The sequence below is a fragment of the Sebastes umbrosus genome, chromosome 17, assembly GCF_015220745.1.
Source record: "Sebastes umbrosus isolate fSebUmb1 chromosome 17, fSebUmb1.pri, whole genome shotgun sequence".
In the NCBI taxonomy this organism is placed as follows: domain Eukaryota; kingdom Metazoa; phylum Chordata; class Actinopteri; order Perciformes; family Sebastidae; genus Sebastes; species Sebastes umbrosus.
The window spans coordinates 3119713-3134977 of record NC_051285.1 but is presented as its reverse complement, the minus strand read 5'-3'; the positions used below and the strand labels follow the sequence as shown (position 1 = coordinate 3134977).

Sequence of the window (15265 nt, the reverse complement as noted above, 5' to 3'; positions counted from 1 at the left end):
TCAGCGCTGCCTAGTTTGACCGTTTGGTCGGAGTCAGCGAGTGATTGACAGCTGGCTCTCATAGACGGCATCTGGACAGCAGACCTCAGATCAGCTCTTACTGCTTGTTTTCCTCCGGTCTGTGAAATCTTGCAGATGCCGTTAGGAGCACCGGAGGACACAGAGACACATGATTTTTTTTTCAGGTTACCTGTTTGATGTACTACTGTCAGGATATAGCGACCATATCATTTACCATTTAATCATATTTGCTCCAATCTCGCCTACTTCAGCTTTAACCTCCAACAACTCCTCATATCTAAAGGACAATGAGCTAACCCCACATTATTTTGGGGTGATTTTCCCTCCGTCGTATATTAGATCTAAAGATGGGTATAAGGTTAAAGAAACATCACCCTTGTGGTTAAAATAAAACAATCGTGACTGATAGCAAACATGATCCAAAATATTTTTAGAGTAATAGTAATAAGATATACAAGCATGTTGTGTTTGAACCATCATATTATGTTGCCTTCATGCCAGCCGGTAAGTTTGCAAACACTGACGTTTGGGGTTCCAAGAGAGTTCAGAGGATTTTAAATGTTTCATTAAAAATATAAAACACATCAGATAAAAAAGCAATCACTCATTTAGCTCAGTTTTTTTTACATTTTGTTAACCAACTTTCCATAGTTTGACTCGACAAAGACCTCCCTCAGACAGATCAAGAGCTAAATGAATCATCCACATTTATGTTTGACGCAGAAGCATGGCTTTGCGGTAAGGTCAGGTTTATTTATAGGAATTCACCTCCTGGTGGAGGTATGTTGTTTCCACAGCAACCTGCAAAACAACAGCAAATGGTGGTTTTAATTGCTTTAATTAATAGCTTTGTTTACGCTTGTAGGCGCTTCATCTTGTCAAGATAAAGAGTTCATCCAGCTGGACTCATTTTTCACCGCAGAATGAAGTCACCAGCTTCACCTGTGATGCTAAACATATCACACTCCTGGAGGATAATGGAAACAGAGTCAATTTCTGCTTGTTACATTCACACAGACTTTTCAAAAGTGAACTTCTGTCGTCACAGGAAATAACTTGGTTAGGTTTAGGCAACAAAACTACTTATTTAGGTTTAGGAAAAGATCATGGTTTGAGTTAAAATGACTGTGGAAGTGTCGTTACCTAAGTACGGAAGTTACGTGACAAATAAATCAATGTTGACATCTAGTTTCACACAGAGGACAGCGTGTCAGTGTCACGTTTTGCCTCACAGAGACATGAATATTACACGCTTGTATTAACATGCAGTACCAGAAGGGGGCAACAAAGACACTGACAATGGTCACTGACTTAGGATCAGGCAAGAAAGCCATTTAGTTTGGTTAAGGGAAAACATCATGGTTGGGCTTAAAATAAGTACGTCAACGAAGTAAAACATGTACAGAAACAACGTAACGTCAGTATGGAAAACACGTGACAAACGTCACTAATGTAACTTGCAAAACTTGAAACTCCTGTGCTTGTTTGTTTCTCCCTTTATATGCTACATAACTAGCTCTTAAAGTAGACTTTCGTCAAAACACTGCACCTTCATGCCGGCACGTAATATTCACGCCTCGGCGGCGAAAAACGTGACACTGACACGCTTTCTTCCGGTGAACAGGCAGGTCAATTACAAGCTTTGCCTTGAGACTGGGCAGGGTATTTATGCGAAAATTAAAGTGCGTAGCTTTATAGGTATAGCTATGAACGCAGTATGAGAACAACCTGTTTTTTTACCAAGTCAATGGATTCAATCCTGATGCAAACCAACTCAGCTTGTAGGAGCCTAAAGAAATCCTTGCAGAGTAAATCATTTGCATGCTAAGATTGCAGCAGTAATGGATCCCCTTATTTGAAGAGAATGAACTTTGATGGGACGGCAGCACATTTGACTCATTACTTTTGGTGGGTGGTCGGCAGTTTCTTTACATCAGAGTCATTACGCTGAGCCATTAGGCTGCAGGGAACAGCACAAACCAGCCGAGCCATTATGTTTGCGTTATGCTTGCAGATTCTAGCAGAGTGAAGCAGTCGCCTTTCCTCCAGCCTCTGCTGTCACTTTCTATTCCAGATATGGCACTTAACCAAGCAGGGGAGCTGAACCATCGCCTTCACCAGAATGACATTTCCAAGCAGCCCTCCTCCCCCTCGCTTCCTCACTGTTATCTGTCCTGTCATATGTTTACTTCTGCATGTGATTTACATATTGTTCTAGACGATCGCAGGCTGCTCGGGCTCTCTGATTCAACAAGACTTTCCCCACAGTTTCTCCTTCCGCAGTGATTCATTTACTGTCTCATATTTACTCCATCAGAGGTAGCTGCTGCCAGAGAGGAAGATTTACTGTAGATTTAAAGTCCCTCTCTCCGCAGGCATTTCTCAGGCCAACTCTCTCTAATGACACACACACTGTCTTCAACAAATCAACCTTTTTACAGGCAAACACAGTCGCCCATCACTCTTAAGTTATGGACCCTTACAGTCCCGCCCCCTCCCCTAGCTGTAGCCTCTGTTCCACTAGCTCCTGTAACTCAGTGTGCTTTCTCATGGAGAGTTTCTTTCATCAATCTTTATGAAAAGTCAAAACCTGTCCGTGTCCATATATTAAAGGGGACATATCGTGCTCATTGCTTGATGCTTCAATGTTCATTTTTCTCATACTTTCTGTCTGGTATATACCTGTATTCATCCTCTGTCTGTCCTTTTTAACATTAATGAGTATCTACTTGTGCATACAAGCAAACTTTCTGTAATCTAGAGAAATTTGCAAATAAAAAAACAAACATTGTTCTTTGAAACTTGCAGGAAAATCAGAGAAATGCAATGCAAACCTCCCCATGACCTTAAAATCATAAACAAAGAAAAGACGTAATATAGGTTATGAAACTTCAGAAATTCAAGATAAAGGTGCTTGAAACTAAATTTTGAAAGTAAAAAGTCTATTCTTGACAAATCCATCCATCCATCTATCCCTCCATTAAGTTCCGCTTATCCAGGGCCGGCTGCGTTACCTGTTGTTTTTTTATTTCGGCGTCCGTGTTAACATGTTAGAGCAGCCACACTGCCCAGTGTGAGACGCACGTCTCAGCTGCGTCTCTTCTAGAGAATAGAGGTCTTGCCTATTTTTGAAGCGTGCCGCGCGCATCTCACAGCAACAACAGACAGTGAAAGTGATCTATTGACTGTATATTGACATTATACCAGCAAGATTACTACAGTTTTGATGTCTAGACATTTGTAGAATATGTCACGGACAGTGAACGTGATGTATTGACTGTATATTAACATCATACCAGCAAGATTACTACAGTTTCGATGTCTATCTGTAGAATATGTTACGGAGATGAAAAAAAAAGTAAAGACTTATTTTTAAATGAATGAATGAATTTAGTACGGAGGTTTAATTGTGGATTATTACTATTATTTACAAATTACCTCACGTTTCTTAACCTTTCTCTGTCTAAAATAAATATAAATGATATTTATAATGAAATGAAATGGCCATTAAAAGGCAAACTCTATGTAGAAAGAAAGGGATGACAGCAGCTGCAGCAGCAGAAACGCAGCCGACACGCAGCTGAAAAGCAGCTGGTGTGAACGCCCAGCGCGTGAATCACGCAGCCACCACGCCACGCAGCCGCCACACGCTCCTGACGTTTCTGGTGCGTCTGAAGCTTTAGCAGGGAATTCCAAACATCCCTCTCCCCAGCAACGTTTTCCAGCTCTTCCTGGGGGATCCCAAGGCGTTACCAGGCCAGCCGAGATATCCAATCTCTCCAGCGCGTTCTTGGTCTACCCCGAGGCCTCTTACCAGTTGGACGTGCAAGGAAAACCTCCAAAGGGAGGCGTCCTGATCAGATGCCTGAACCACATCAGCTGGTCCCCTTCGATGCGAAGGAGCAGCGGCTCTACTCTGAGCTTCCACTGGATAATTAGTGGTGTTAAATTACCAAGAAACATAGTTGCATGAGCAAAAGGCAAGCAAGCTATCGAACATGGAAGTAAACAATGCAAGTTTTGAAATATTCCCAAAAATTGGCGTTACAAATGATGCGAGGAATGCATTCAACATGTTTGTTACACCTTAAGGACACAAAACACTGAATGTGTTTACAAGAAAAGTCCACAGGGCATCTTTTAACCAGTTTGCTGCAGTCTGGACAATGTTAGAGGCTGACTCATATAAAAAATGAGCCCAGCAGACAGCAAACAGTACACGCTGATTTGAGACATCTGAACATTTGACCTTCTCTCCTCACCACAGTCTGCATCTCCTTGCTGTCTTTGTCTTTCAGTCAGCATGCTGCTAATCACTCCCATCAAAGCATTCGCAGCATTTAACGGCCGCCTGAAGCGAGGGCGGCAAAAACATGTCATTGGTGGCGCTGAAAGGCTGCTGGTGAAACAGGAACACAAGGCGATGCAATTTCATTACGTGTTCCAAAAAATGTTCTAATTAACTGATGAATCCCAATATAAAAGTACAACCCCCGCATTAACTTTTCTTTCCACATTTCTTTCATACAGTTTTTTCCTCCAGCAGCTGAAGTGAATGTTATTTTCCCTCCTCTTGTCTCCAGCCTGCAGTATCGCTCCGTAATGTTCATTCCTTCTCTCCTTGAGGTCGGTCATTGGAGGTAACAGCATGTTGCTAATCACTTCATCAAAGCCAGAGATGCATGTAACAGCACCCCGAAGTGAGGGCAATAACACAATCAGACCAATTCCGTAAACAAAAGTGGTGAATACGCATGCTGCTAAAGTGGGAGGCAGTGAGACAAAGGAATTTATTTCCCCTCCTTTATTTCCATTAGTGTAGATTTGATTGTTTTCCCCGCTCGCTGTGTTTTGTGTTTAGACCTTTTGCAATTGCTTTTTTTTTTTTGCGCCTGTCCAATTTAAACCACATAATTGCCATGAAGTGCTGCCCCCGTAATGTAATGCCTGCAATAATAACAGTAATCAATATTTTTCATACATTGAATCAAATGACTCTGTGTTAAAAGGCGGTGAACTCAGAGATATCTCTGCAGCTCTGCAGCCCGACGGAGCCTTTTAGCCTCTCATAGCTCATTGTTTTGGTGCATTTATAAAGCACTGAATGGTTCAGACTGTCTGAGAGGTCTGGAACAGGTCTGCCCATAGTAAAAACTACACATGGAGTAGCGGCATTTGTTTTTCATGCACCACGTCTCTGGAACAGAAAACATGAGAGCTGCTCGAGTTCTTTAAACTTTTTCTCTTTGCCACTGCATTTTATTAAGTTAAATGTGGGACTATTCATTATATACTGTTAGCTGCAGTGTGATTTTCATTGTCGTCTTGTATTTTATCTTCTATTTCTTTCTACACGTTTTAAAATCCTCAGTCTTTTTAATGTTGTCTTGTGTTTCTTTAATATCTTGTCTTAATGCCTTTCTGTGTTATGTACTGTAAAGCTCTTTGAATTGCTTTGTTGTTGTTGAAATAAACTTGCCTGGCCTTTATTAGCACATTTACTGGGAGGTTTATTCTCAGCACTCTCATCAGCCTCGTTTCCAGCAGCAGCAGGCAGCTGTTTTCAAGGAAACGAGCTCTGATAAACCCACGCGGTACATTACTTAACCATCACGACAGATAATATTAGTGTCGACCAGGTGAAGAAAGTGGAACGCCTAGCAGCTAATGAGACAGATATTTTTTTTTTGAAGGAGTTGGTGGACCAAAACAGAGCAAAAAGGAGAGGGAATATTGGACGTCCACTCATCAGGTGTTGCAGCCCGTTCTCATTCCCAGGGCGTCAAGTACAGTACTGATGCTTTGTCACTGCCGTCTGCGTTCGATTAGATGCACCGGGCTTTCCATTAACTACAATGTAAACCCATCCAAGGCAGCAGTAAACCCCACGGTGAAAGGGTTGTGGTGACTTATAGTTTAAAGAGAGAAAGAGACAAACAGGGCGGCTAGGAGGGGAGGTGGATGGGCCCAACAAACCCAAGGCTTTCCATCCAGGAGACCGCTGTTTGTGTCTCGTGCGTTACGTTTCACTTTCACTTTGCAATCAGCTGATCCTTCCTGTACCGTGCTCACAATGTCCAGTCACATTTGCAATGTAAAATCTTAGTCAGGTTTTGGGAAAAAAACAACATGGTTGGGCTTAAAACTACTAAGTGGTTTTGTTGCCTAAACCTAAACAAGTATTTTTGTGCAATTCACAACGTTAAGCATGTGTTTACTGCGACCGAAAAGTGACGCTGAGGATTCTGAAAAAAGCGTCAGTATGTGACGAGTTGGGATGAGAATATGTAGGCTGGACAGAAACGTGACTCCAGTGGGATGCTAATGTTGCTCCGTGTCTCCTGGATCTACAAGTAGACAGTTATTTGCTAACACATCAGGGCAGTGTGTCTTCTCTCACACCTTTGTGGTCAAAAATCTATTTAAAGGGAACATATCATGCTCATTTCCAGGTTCATACTTGTATTTTGGGTTTCTACCAGAACATGGTTACATGCTTAAATGTTCAAAAAACATTTTTCAAAGACTGTCTGTCTGAGTACAGCCAGCTCAGTGTGGAAAAAAACGCCAAACTGCAGAGAAAAAAAACGTAGTGTTTTCAGATTTATCTCTTCACCTCCAGCATGTCTGTCTATAGAGCCTTGTATTTTCAGGCAAATGGAGGTGCCACTTGAGCTTGTGATCCCGACAACTTACAGCCACCATCTCTCACGCACATACACACACCCTTCCGTGCTAAAAAGGTCACTTCTGTTATTAAAGGTTGTTTTTCACGTCAGCTCTACTTTATTAGCTAAGAAGGTGGAGTGTGACAGGGGGAGGATGGAAAGAAGCGTCGCAACAAAGTTCAGTCGTGTCTGCCTGCTGGAGGTTCTTGGTGGGAGCCCAACACCTCAGCGCCGTGACATCTCCATAATAGATGTCCTCTAAATGGCAACCGGAAACAGCAGGCCAACCTTTACCTCGCCTTGGGTGCGGGGAGAGAGAGGGAGAAAGGCAAGGTGGCTTATTGTTTTTCCCATTCTCTGTCTGCAGAGAATGATTATGGATATACAATACTGGTGGCATATTTTCATGATGGATGGCGCAGCCAAGGCGGGTGACTGTCCTGCTGGTATTGTACCGCTCGCTAATTAAATGACAAATTGTCACCCAGGAAATGTGTATTTGTCCCTGGAGTGTCCAAACATTTTTTTTTTCTAATTTGTTACCGTTGGGTTATTCGCTGTGGGTGTTATGCATGCAGACGTGGAAGGGGGGAAATGCTCACATAGATTTGTTTGTCGTTTGTCTTCATGGATCTATTTCACCTAATCTTCTCATGAGTGTGTCTGAAAAAAGAAAAAAAAAAGTGTGGCTCATATGGGGTATTTTATTTTATATTGTTCCCCATTAAAGTCTGTGAAACCATGCAGTAATGATACACAAACCCAGTCATTATCGTCCAATCAATTGCCTCTATTTATTGTCCAATTCCAGGAGAAAAATGTGTTCCAGCATCACTTTGAAAAGCATCATATAATGTATAAATCGTTCGTTACACAGACACGTCGCACAAAAGAAACCCCCTTTAAATCACACCAATCACGCACATCAGTAATGTGTGGCTGAGCTGCATGAAATGCCCAGAATAAAGGCCTTTTCACAGCAAGTTTGAAACACATACTGTATGTAAGAAAAGGGTATGATTTCAGTTCCATGAATCTCACATTGTGACCACTTCTGCTGGTAGCCGGTAAACGGCATCTCTCTCCATGGTGCTGAAATTCACTACAAAGTACACAAAGCTTCTCTCCATTATGCTCAGGAACTTTTTCAATGAAGTTTTTTTTTTTCTAAGTCACTGTTGGCTTCGCTAAACTTTGACACTTTAGCATAGCATTGGTCTCAATCAGGGCTGTCCAAAGTAGGGCTCGCAGGGCCAAAGTTGGCCCGCCATAAGGTTCGATTTGGCCCGCCAAATGTTTCTAGCAACATAATAATAATAAAATAATTCAAATATAAATCACTCATTTATGCAGTTTTATTTTTTGTGAGGTAAAAGTGCTCTAACATGTAGGATCCCTAATTATTAATATTTTTTTTATTTTAAGAGTGATGCAAGTGAGGTAAGAAAAAAATGGAACACACGGAAAAATTGCATTTCAATTAAGGAAACTTGGGATACTTGTAATATTTTGCATCTTAACAATACAATAAATCACAATAGGTTTTTGCTTTTGGCTCGTGGTCCATCATTAAGTTTCAGTTATGGCCCTCCAATGGAAAAAGTTTGGGCACCCCGGTCTAGATCTACAGGAGAGTTGGAAAAAATGCCATTTTTGATACCGCTATTTTTTTTATTTGGTAATTTTTTGGGGGGATTGCATATCTAGCACATACTATATTTTATTAGAGTGTGTACTACATTTTTGGATACATATATATGTCAGACTTTTCTCAAATCTTTGTCTTTCTCTGGTGAAATCCTGCAGAGTTTTACCTCTCCAAGTCTCTAAAACACATTCAACAGAACCAGTCCAGTCTGAGATGGGATTATTACCCTTTGATTGAACTACTTACAATCAAAGACAAGTATGCAAGTAGGCATCACTTTACTTTAAAGGGGTCACAGGGTCATAAAACCATTTGGGAACTAGAGCAATAATATGAGTCTATAAAAGATGTTTTGGGGTTCTTTCAGGGCTCGGAGCGTACACGGCGCGCCGCTAAGGAGAAGTTGAGTATTTATCCTCTCTGCCCGAAGTAACAAGCTTTGTGGGGCAAATCAATCACGCTGATGAAGGAGGTCAAATGAAACAAGCTGTGCTGTACTTGTACCGCGAGTGAAGAGATTGGTTTCAACATGGTTTATTAGCTGCACCTGCACACTGGCTTGTCCTCAGGCCAGCTTCTAACTCAACTGCAGTAAGTCCAAGAAGGGATCTATTTCCCTCCCCGACCTCCCCGCTGTGTATTCACTTTATAGAAATAGAAGCAGCGTGACACGATGACCCCTTGATCATGCTAATATGTTATACATATGCTGCTCTCCACATACACGAGCACATTCATTTCCAATGAGAGAATCCATTACCCCACAGCGGCCTTTAGAGATGCTGAACTGAACTGAATGTTTTTTTCTCATTATTTTTCACCATCTCCCTCGCATCAGTGCACCCAAGTAAAGATATGAAGTAATACTCTAACCATGTCAGCTTCTTCCCGACTCATTTGAGATATATTATCCTTCCGCAGAACGCGGCACCTGGACACTAACACCTTTAATAAATAGTTGTGCAGACTAAATGAGATTTTGACAAGAAATTAGAAAAAAGAACCCATAAAAATCTAATTTACAAACCATACTCATACATTACCTATTTAGACGCATCATCTTGTCACTTGGATTATTAATGATAGTTGGATTTAACAATCACACATGTATGGCCAGACCTCTGTCTCCTGAAGCTCACAGTGGTCTGCAGAAATGTTACCAAAAAAGGGGACATTACTGAGACCTTCAGAAAATCACTCGGCTCACTCAGCTTATCTAGTAATCCCCATCTGCATAATACACATACACTAAACTACCACTATGTCCTGCAGCATTTTGTTTCCCTTCTTTGCTATCTATTAAACAAGAAGGTCTACTGCAGCATTAAAAAAAACAACCAAGTGCATTATCCTAATTCTGTTCTCCATAAATTACTCATTTATTGGGTACACGGTGAACTATGTGCTGTAATTTGTGGAAATCCTTTCACCACCGAAAGGCTGAGGGCTGTTTGAGCGCCTCTCTTTTTGTTGGGTGATAGTAATAGTGATGTATGCTTGAAATAAATCTGACCTTCTACTCTGTTTAGTGCTGTCTGGAGGAGTTTTTATTTTTTCCCTCCCTCCCTCCCTCCTTCCAGGAGCTAAACTCCAGTCGAGCTTCACAGTCTGCTGCTGGACAAATGGCATCATGGCAGGTTAACTATAGCGCCTCCCGTCTCACTGTGACACCAACTTCACACAGTTCACTACTTTACTGCTGCACCAAATACATCTCTCCACTAAACCAGACAGTCTTGGCTGTCTGGCAAGGACTGTTTATAGGACGAGAGTCCGAGCCAAACCCAGAAAACACACAGAAGAAAGGTCTGGAACGCTCGTAGATACGTTTGACATTAAAATGAAACAGAAAATTAGGGCGCTAATTAAATACAAATGATTAACAAAGACGTGTGCGAACAGAGAGGGAAGTGTGAGACAGAACAAGGGACTTGCTGAATATTTAATATTACAAGTCAGTCGTAACTCAGTATCTCACATTTCCAGGCTTGCACCTCCGCTATGAAATACCTCTTTTACTGTTCTTTTTGTTGCGGAGTAACAGCGTCGTTCAGTGGATGCCTTGTTTTCTATAAAACTCCATCAGAAAAGCTTCTGAAAATGCATCAACTAAACCAACACATGATACTCCGTCTAGGACATTCCCACAAACACACAAGCTTGCAAAGAGATTATTGTGGAAAACTTCTCAACTTTTGACCACTTTTGCTCTAAATGCTGACCAATGATCCGGCCCGTTCTCATTCCCAGGGTGTCAAATACCGAGGCTTTGTCACGGCTTTTGGCGTTCGGTACCGCCGGTATGAAACACACCGGGTGTTCCATTAACTACAATGTAAACCAAAAGTAAACACTCCAAGAAAGTGTCCCAGGAGTGTGGTTACGTAGTTCAAAGAGCGAACAAACCAACAAACACAAGGCTTTCATACAGGAGTTTTTCGTATCCTGTGTGTCACATTACAATCAGCTGTTCATTTGTATCCTGTGCTCACAATGTTCAGTTTCATTTTCACTTTAGAGATGAAGTTTTAAGCCCAAGCATGTAGTTCTTTCCAAAACTTAACTACAGTGAATGTGTTGCCTAATCCTTAAGTGACGCCAAAAAGGGGCGTGACGCCAAGAAGGGGCGAGAATGTGTTGATTGATCAGGGGTTATATCGGTGGACCAATAACATAACATGTACACTGCTGAGTCATATAATAAGATCTACATGTTAGTTATATATTCTCTGCATTAAAAAGTGCAACTAAACCCTTTAATGAGGCAAAATGTGTCCTGTATAATTGCCCTCCAGAACAACATGTAAAAGTGTTTTCTTATCTGACTCCCCAGCAGGATGACCTTAATGCCTCAAAATTACCCTTGAAAAAATAAATTGTTTTCTGTTTTGGGTTAAAATTAGTGCTTCATTAAGGATAGGGGACCACTGTGCCACTGTGCTTATTGTTAAAAGATCTTGATTAAGGTTGTAAAATTAAAAAATACAGCATTTCTTGATTGGTAGGAAACACAAAACAAACAGCAGTGCCATGAATCACACTCTTACATTTTGTTGAGCCATCCATCCATCCCAACCCAACCTCCTGGAATTAGTGACGCTACGTCTCACTTTGCATCAGACAGACAAGCATCATAATTCCTAGAGCAGGTGGAGGTTTTTGTCACTTTCAAAGCTGTCCTTTTTCTTTTACAGAACATTAATTTGGCAAACACTTTTGTCCAAAGCAACTTACAACAGGTGCCTTTAAACCATGTAGGTGCTACGTATCAGGGTATGATCTTGTAGCTTACTCTGGCTTTATTTGCTCCTCGCGTTCAGCAGAAAACCAAATATCTGTTCATGATGGGTCAGCAGGTCTTCATTCATGAAATGCCTGTGAAATAAAAAAAAAAAAAATGAAGAAATGTCAAAAGCCTCCAAAGATCTTCCATTATATTTCACCCTGTTCATATATTTTTTTCGGAGTGCTTTGTCAAATACTAGCAGTGCTGAATGAAACATCTAAACCCCTGTGGGACACTGTAGGTGCTTCATGGGAGCCTCTGACTCCCAGTGTGACTCTATCCATCGCACACCAGTTTCAAAAAGCATCTTTTGATCAGAAAAAAACTAAGCACACGGCCTGAAGCTGAAGGAAATGTTGGCACCGTGCAGACAGCAGCAGAAGAAGGAAACGCAGATCAGCGCAAAAAAAACAGCCATTTGAAACTCAACAGTTGGAGGTGGAATATGGAGAGGTTTGGGTACAAAGAGACTCTTCTGTGGTCCCAGCTGCCAGTTTCCAGGAGTGAAAAGGAAGTTAAACAAATCTTTGTAGTACAGGCTGCCGTGTGCTTTCATGCATGGTAGTTTCTTGGTTCAGGAAAAAAGCTTTCACATGAAAACTCCCAGATTTGCACCAAAAAAAATGGCAGTGTGAAATTGAGCTAAATCACTGCAATCATTCCGAGGTTGGTCATATTTGGTTGCATGCCGGGTAACAGAATTTGCCAGCTGGGTTAGTTTCCAAACTGTAACTGCTGGTTCTCTTTTCCGTTCTTTTGCTTTTATCTGTTTGGCAGATGTTGCGGTGATTTTCCAGGCTGTTTCCCTTCACAGTAATATTTTTTTGACCAGTGCACCTGAAGCACAGACACAGGTGATCAGCTCTGTTAGCTGCTTTGATGTCAAACTGCACTTTTACAGCTGACAAATCAAAGAAGCAAAGTAACAAGACCCTTTATTCAAGTTTTCTGTTAAATTCTTGTTGTTTTCTGCAAAAGTAAAGCTCACGAAAAGTACATTAAGTGAAGTCATAAATATGAAATCTTTTATTTATAAGCTGGTGCAGGACACCGGCTGGTTCTGCAGTCCGACATTGACAGACAGGTGATGTGCTGCATACTGAGATAAGCATCAGTCAAACACACAAACACTCTCAAGCCAAAACCAGGAAAATCAATATCATCACCTTTTTGGAAATGATAAGAATAATCCGCAGATGGATCGACAGAAGCTTCAGGGGACCTTTTAGCCATCTGTTTGTGTGTGTGTGTGTGTGAGTGTTCTCTGGTTGAAGAGTCGTGCCAGCTCGTCCGGTCCTGCAGGTGACCTTGCCTGGAGCTCTACTGACCTCCGCTCAACTCCTTCCTGCTGAGTCATGGTTCTCATCCAGACAACGGCCTGTGGACTGTTTCGGTAGCCAGATGGCCGCTGCCGCTCCGGGGCTTCAATAATTTAAAAAAAAACACGAAACTTTCATTTGACCTTTTAGTTTTCAAAACCAAAATCCCATTTCATGATTAAATTAAGTTGCTGACAAGAAGCACAAGAGTTTTAGCAACTAAGGCTAAGAAATTTGCGATTTTATTTGTATTTCTGCTGGTGTACATTTTAGGAGATATGATCCATGGATATTTATGCGGTAGATTCCTTTGTCAGGAAAACATAAGGTAATTTTAAGCATGTCTCCTACATGTTTGCATCCAAGATCATGCAATAAATATGAATAAACTGTATATGGAAAGTGGATGTAGTCGCTGTGATGCCAACCCATTGGTTTGTGGACTGACATTTTTGTATTTGGCCTTTGGCCGTCACCATGTTGGTTGCAACCAGAAGTGACAAGAGAGGGTGTAGTTAAGTACAACCAAATGCTGAATAGGTGATCAAAATGTTACAATGAACTTTCATAAAATGAAAACACACTTCGAAAGGGTTAAAGTTGTAAGATGGAAACACGGACAACTCCCAGACCGGATAACGCCGTGGTAGCGACCTGTCAATCACAAGGTAGCCAAGTCCTAAAGCATCCCCTGCTTTATGGTCTATTTGACTCTAAATGGGAACATAATTTACTAAATGAACATCATGCTGTATTGAAGAAGACTTGAAACTAGAGATTGAGACCATAAACTCATGTTTACAATGTTTACTGAGGTAATAAATCAAGTGAGAAGTAGGCTCATTTTCTCATAGACTTCTATACAATCTGACTTCTTTTAGCAACCAGAGGAGTCGCCCCCTGCTGGCTGTTAGAAATAATGCAAGTTTAAGGCACTTCAGCATTGGCTTCACTTTTCAGATCTGGAGGTAGCCAACTGTAAATATGTGTTAACGTTTTAGTTGAAGGCCCACAACTCTTTCAAGTTGTATGGAAAAGAACTCTGATTATGCTGCTATTGTAATCTTCAGCCCCTTCAGATAGGAACCCTCAAATCCATCAGCAGTTATTTCTAAAGCGTACAACAGAGCCTCCAGGTTAATGAATAAAACCATCAATGTAATTAATGAAAGACCAATTGTTTTCGCTCTGATGAATATGTGTCTAATCTTCAGGCTACGGCAGAAGAGGCAGTTAGTGCAGGCTTTTGAATCTGTAGCTTCAGAGTAATAATTCAGTCTGGGCGTTGACAGGCGCTCAGATCCTCCCCTACCTTAACTCCACCAAATCTCCACCCTTGTCGTTTCCCAACAAACCAATCACAGTTCCACCTGCACTCTCGGGAAAACAGTCGTAAATTGTGTGTGTGTTTTCTGTCCGACGCGTCAGAGCGAACGCGCGTAGAGCCGAGCTTCATAAATCACCTTCCGCCGAATCAAACTGTGTAAACCAACGGATGAAATACATTTGACAGGCTGCCTCTGTCACCTGACAGCGAGCAGCACCTCATCTTGTCTCTCATCATAATTCAAATAAATGACATCATTACCTCCAGAGCGTCACAACTACAGTCATTACAGTATCGCCCAGAGAATACAGAGCAACATCATGTGACAGCAGCTGAACAATGATGCATGGCAGCCTCTCGGCCTTGGCTGATTTAATATCAAATCTCTGCATAAATAACATGAAAGTCGATGGAATGTGGGTGTATGTATACTCTCAATACCAGCCTAAATATTGCAGCAGGGCTTTTACCACGTCAGACACTGATAAATCACAATGTATTCCACCAAGAAGCAGCGCTAAACAGAAGTAAAAAAAGCAGTTGGTCATCCACAAAGACAAACTGGTGAGAGGACGACACCAGCAGCATTAAAGCAGGCGGTGAGGAAACTAGTGTCCTCGGCTTTTTGTTTCATTTGTTCACCATAACACACTCTGAGTCAGAGCTATTTGTTAAAAGCAGGAGATCAATGATAGAAGGATGAGGATGCCTTTCTAATGTGTCTGTTACTGACAGCTAATCTGCTTTGGCCCTGACACAGGGACACACACACACACACACACACACGCTTCCTCTACTGAGATTGCTTCGATGAGATAATTGAGAATCACTTTCTGTCGCTAAAAGCATCGATGAAAAAGGGTAAAGCGAGTGACTGTACAAAATAGCATTTGAATCATGAATTAATTGATAAAACATGCCGCCTTTTACGTGGGCCGAGCCCCGATTTGGCGGCATGACGCTGTTTGGGCACACTGAGGATAGTGTGCCCAGGTC

At 41.6% G+C, this 15265-nt stretch overlaps 1 long non-coding RNA gene across 1 annotated transcript in view; it reads right to left on the bottom strand.

The window, feature by feature from the left end:
* Window positions 1-1217: 1217 nt before the first annotated feature.
* Window positions 1218-15265, bottom strand: part of LOC119475906 — a 30461-nt gene continuing 16413 nt past the window's right edge. Inside the window, exons 2-3 of the long non-coding RNA XR_005203908.1 lie at window positions 14487-14491; window positions 1218-1314 (exon numbers count right to left, since the gene is read on the bottom strand). This is a non-coding gene — a long non-coding RNA (uncharacterized LOC119475906). The remainder of the gene's footprint in view (window positions 1315-14486; window positions 14492-15265) is intronic.